Source organism: Lepeophtheirus salmonis, chromosome 14 (genome assembly GCF_016086655.4).
Source record: "Lepeophtheirus salmonis chromosome 14, UVic_Lsal_1.4, whole genome shotgun sequence".
Classification (NCBI taxonomy): Eukaryota; Metazoa; Arthropoda; class Copepoda; order Siphonostomatoida; family Caligidae; genus Lepeophtheirus; species Lepeophtheirus salmonis.
This window is the reverse complement of record NC_052144.2, coordinates 2,545,417-2,551,416: the sequence shown is the minus strand read 5'-3', so window position 1 is coordinate 2,551,416 and position 6,000 is coordinate 2,545,417.

The following is a 6,000-nucleotide window of genomic DNA, read 5'->3' as shown; positions in this document are numbered from 1 at the left end:
TGTACAAGGATTTTTTGAAGCAAACATTTTTAGGATTAAAAGCCAAAAAGGTGCCCGTACCCCTGTTCTAGAAGAACATACTTCATAAAAAATTGTTGTTACTTTTCGATGTTCTGAAGGAAGGGACTCCAACACCGGGACTTGGGATATGTGCTTGTAGAAGAGGATATCCCTGTATTTCAATTTAAAACTCCTGACAATTTTCTCAACCATGAAAACTGGGGATACATAAACAAATACTATGTACAATTCTTCTATATATATAAGGAGTTCAATGTTCCCATATCATACACGTTACTAAAAACTTCATTGAGTACCTTCTCTGTTTTGGTTTTGATATATTGTTCAACAATAAAATTTATTTTTCTTTGAAAATTATCTTCTTTATTATCTTCCCTGGTATTTGTTGTAAACTTTTTAAGCTTTGATTCAAGTAAGTTTCCTAAATGATTAAGAATTTCAATTTTCTCAGATTGACAAATTTGTTTGACTTTGTTTTTGGTTATAGTTGTGTTATGATTACACAGCGTAAATTTTGATTTATAAAATATTTGAAGAGGTTGATACATTTGGGTAACTTTTCAAACTAAAACAAAAAAGTATACTATCTCTGTTTGTTATAAGATGAGTATCAGACCACAAGCAATTTAAAGAAAAAATATCTAATAAGGATGCTATTTTATTTGTTTCAAAATAAGTCAATTTTGCTTTTAGTGGACGACTCTTATCATTTTGAAATCTATAAAGATTATAGGAAATAACATTAGCAGCCCAAAAAGACCTATGAACGTTTGTATTAGCTTGAAATAACTTTCTTTTTACCGTGTAACCAAACTTGAAGTAGTAGTTTTCGGAACTGGACTTGTTTTAAGTTGTATTGCTTGAACAACCTCAAATATAGGTGGAAGTGCATCTTTCTTTATGATACGGCGAGAGAACATCTGTTTGTTCAAATTTAAAGTTTTTACCTCTAAAATGTTTCCTATATAATCTTAAATTTTTAGTCAGTTCATAATATTTCATTTAAGTTAATAATAGAAGCTTTTAATTTTGATACATTTTTTCAGAGTTATCATAAATATAATTGAAAGAGAAATAAGTAAATAGTAATCGCTAAAAAATCATAAAATTAGATGATATGGGCTCAATTCAATTATGAAGGAGAGTTTCATTTTTCATAGGTAGCCTTTGACAAAAAATATTGTCTTTCTTTGGATTGCCGGAGTAACATAAATCATAATCTACACTTGGAGAACAACATAGAACAGGCATTGTTGTTAATTAATTATGAATACTGAATTCCGATCCAATAATAATTAAATACACAATTTTATTTCCTTTCAGTGTCAATAATTCTTCTTTTCTACTGTTAGCTAGCTAGGAGATAGTAATGTTTTTCCATCCACAACAGTAGTCAGTAAATATCAGTAGTAAGTTCCCCTTTTTTTATGTCCAGTTAAGGGTTCATATTTAAAGTATATTTAACCTGGAGTTTTTTTTTTTTTTTTTAATATAAATATGATTCAACCTTTTGACCTCCTCAGTCCTCTTGTTGTGTTCTAGGCTCCTCTTAATTTGTCTTCTCTTTCTCCTCCCAAAAATGAGCTATAAGGTCAAAAAAGGTAAAAAAAATAAATGACTCAAATTTGAAGGTGAAAGTTTTGTTCCTCTTTCAATATACACGTACATAGGTAGGTTGAAGAAATACATATTTGACAAGCTGTACCCTGTTTTACTTAGGTATATACAGGTTGTATCTATCAAGGTCCTTCATGCTCCAATGTAGTTCCTCATTCAATACTATCATCATCTCTCCCTAAAAATACACTGTCTAATGAAATGGAATGTTTATAGGATTAGTATGTAATATTAAATGGCAAAAAACGTACCTATTGATCAGAGGATATTTTTATGGCGGATTAAAGGACCGTGGAGAAATGAAAGCCACAGTTTTGATGATATTTGCAATGCATATGTCTGATTAACGCTACTTTTTAGTTGGATAATTACTTCCCACTTTTTTGATTCGTATATATTAGTGTTTGGTTTATGATTTTTAGGGTACTGAATTAATTCGGTCCTTTAAAGAAGTTCGGTCTGGTTCGTTCTCATTTCAAATTCAGTCTATCCCAAATCTATAGATAAAATTGTTGATAACATCATGTGTGTTATAAAATTGTGAATATCGGTACAATAAGTTTAAATGTTATACATAAATCATGGTAGGGGAGAAAATCGGTCTATAGATTGAGGCCGAAAAAAATCCGTGTATACATTGTGTATGAAAAAATTTGCAAACAGTTAAATTTTGATCTACGGTCTGTAATGAAATATTGTTTCTTATTGCTCTAGAAAAAATATCACTTAAGATCGAACGGAAACAAAAATTATGTCTTGGACCGAGTCTCAAAACTAGTAATTCACTGTTTCACTGTTGATAGACACTTGTAGTCTCGTATGAATTTCAAGCCGAACAATTATATATTCAACCAAAAATTTGGGGGGAAATTGTCTCTTGATTTAGGAACCACTGTTGATCAACTGTTACTTCATGATTGGGAATATAATATTTCGAATACATTTGTCAAGTCTCTTTGATCGTTTTGAAGAATAGAAGAAAGTTTTGCCTAAATGCTATCAAACGTGCTAATTGTACACAAACAAAAGGCTCAATAGTTTATCAAGTAATATAATGAACTATTTCTTACTATGTGAGGTATGTAAAAATTAAACTAATGGATTGTTTCAAAAGGATGTCACTGTACTCTATATTTTGATTTTTTGACCTTAAATTATTTGTTTTAGGCTCATTTTGTGAATAATGTTTCTGAGGAAGTATCCAGAAGGGCGGTGGAGTTTGGTACATAATGCAATTATATCATAATATTGGAAAATTCTAAAATATAAAAAAAATATATCGTTTAACAGAAACTTTTTATTGGGGAATAAACGTTCCACATGTATTCAAACGTTCATTTGCCAAGAGGAATTAATCTATTTGACTCCTTGCCTAAATCTTCCTGTTTCTGTGGAAAGAGTTTATAGATGAGTTATGACTGACTCTCATTCACATTTAAATGTTAAGTTCGAAAAAGTTCAGTCCTCAGAATCTCTCTTTTGTGACTAACGACGGACTCACAAAGATAACGAAGAGCTCACATCGTTTTGAATAAGGATTTTTCAAGAGAATATAGTCAATTCATGAAATACTTCTGAACCCTTAGTAACGGATGATTAACATAAATAGAGTTCTTTGCATCACAATTATTTCGAGTAGCCTTGAGGAAAGTAACGAACATTTCTTCTCATGAAAGTCAAGATAATTTTTATTTAGGATTAATTACTTTCTGCCACTTAAATAAAGGCAACGACAACAAACGAACATCTATCAAGACTTTTTCTTCATACAATTTATAGATCATCTAAATACTATGTTTATCAAAGACCTGCAATGAAAGAAAATATTTATTTTTTAATCATTGATCGTAAATTTCAAAGAATTTTTGAATGATATACTCTTGACTCATACTTTGTATTAATTTGACTATTATTTTTTTCTTTATAAAATGAGAATATTTAATACATAATATTTTTTGAATTAAGTCAGAATTGCAATGATTTATTTTAGAATCTATAGGTTGTTGTTAATTTCAAATTAGTTAATTTAAATTTATTCAATCGTTTTTTTAATATTAACAAAAGATTAGGGAGAATGATATCGACGTTATTTTTTATTTCCGCAATATGCATACAATTTCAAAATTTAGGAAGATGAAGTGCATCAGAAAGTGAGGATGAAGATTCCAATAGTTCTTGAAATATTTGATTACAAATGGATAGGATCATTTTTGAACGTAAGATGGATGGTGACAATGATAATTTAGATGACAACAGTCCTTACATATATATCAATATAATTTTCTTAGGACAAAAATACAACATATTTTTCGTTACCATTGTATATTCCTGAAAATCGTCAACTCTCTATTTATATAATCATTAATGTAAGTCGTGTGTATTTTTTAGTTTGCCCGTTCTTTTTTTTTTTAATCGGATATCTGAAGAATGAATTTTCTTTTCCTTAGCAGTTGTCATAATTATTTAATTCCTGAGTAGTGAACTTCTTTTCCTTATAGATTCAGTTATATTCAAAATCTGATTGAGCATTCATTTGTGCTCATAAAAACTGACAGTAACCTTGAGAATTGGGCGTGGAGTTATAATTGTAAATCCTTGTTGGACTCCGAGTAGAATTTGGGTTCAACATCGGAGTAATTCTTGCCAATTTCGTTGTTTATTTTTGTCTCCCCCTCCTCCCTTTTCTCAGCTGATTGTAGCCGATCTCCTCCAAAACTGTATCCGGAAAAAGTAATATAAACAAAAACAAGACTCTAAGCAAGTGATGTGCCAACTTGATTTGAATTCGCTACATATTTATGTTGTTGTTGTTGATTTTTTATCTGTCCACTCATTCCTTCGAGTTCTTTAGATTTATGTAGCTAAGGAAAAGTAATATTCTAATTTGATATTACAGCTAAGAAGCCAACTTCCAAAGTTCACAGTGTGTCAAAAATAACCCCTTGGTAGTTCCAGTGTCACATGAGGAGATTTAAATGTAGAATAATACTGAAAAACCGTTTCAATTTTCGAAAAGAGACGAGGTATACCAGGTCAACCGTTATGAATTACGCATCTCGATTATGCAAATTTTGAGAGGGTTAGAGTTATTTTTTACATTATTCCGATGAACACTATTGTAAAACACATAAATAGCTGTCAATTGCAAAGACAACATATTCATAGTCGCCATCATGTGCACACAGTATTAGAAGTGGTATTGTCCCCGAAGGCCATATGGTAGCAGACCATGGCCTCAAAGAAGACAATCTGATTGTTTCCATGTTGTTAAATGTCGAAAAGAGCTTCCAGGAGCAGGTAGGAAACCCTCGGTGTCTCTCAATTGTCAATTCTGAGTGCGGATTTATTGACTTAAGCATGTTCTCTGGGTTTCAATTAATATAATTAATAGGATCCTGGCGTGGACTTCAATACTTTTTGTGTTAAAATGGGTTTATAATATCAGTTGGTACGGTATAAAGCAAGGAAACTTTATATGTAGACTACACACTCTACTTTTCTCTTCCTTTTTGACAAACTAAAGGCCACTTTCTCTATTAGTAAAATAGTCATGAAATGATAAGAGGGTATTTAATAGGATATGAGTAAACTAAAAAATACTTACACACAAGGTGGTGTGACGGTCTGTGGCTCGGAAGTGGAGCATAGATTTTTCACAGCACCCTCTATGTGAGTAATATACCTAAATTATAATTTTAATGGTCTCGTCGTCACCTTTATTATGTCACACAATTTTTTTTTTCAAATATAAACAGAAAAAAAGCCCAAAATCATCTTGTAGTTAGCCAAATAAGTCAATCACCCCAAATGCTATTTACCTCTTAAGTACTCCCAGAATATATTGTCATGTTATTTCTCCATTATATTACAATCCTACTTAGTATTTCATTCGATACTGTATTATAATACTGCTAAGTAATATTTCATCAAAAGCGTGGTCATACAATTGTATTTGTATATGATTTATACGAGAAGGAAAAAACATGCTCTTTTTCAACTAAGTGTTCACTCTTTCCCTTGAGTCCTCTAGTCATTACCATTACGATATCCAAATACACGACAATAATTAATTCACCATTTTCCTTTATAAAAAATAAACAACTATTTAAGGTTATTAGAAATACAAGGTTAGACCATCATGTAATCGGGCTTGCTAGAGATTTCAATCTGGTTTATTGTACCGACAGCTGGGTAAGACAGGCGGATTTTGATAAAACACGCTACCACTTATAGTCTATGACATCCCTATCGCTAGAATTTTCAATTTAATATATCGTGCCGACTGCTGGGGAAGAAAAATAGATTTTGACAAAACATGCAACCTCTCATCTACTATGACGTGAATGTTAAAAGCGCGGTGGA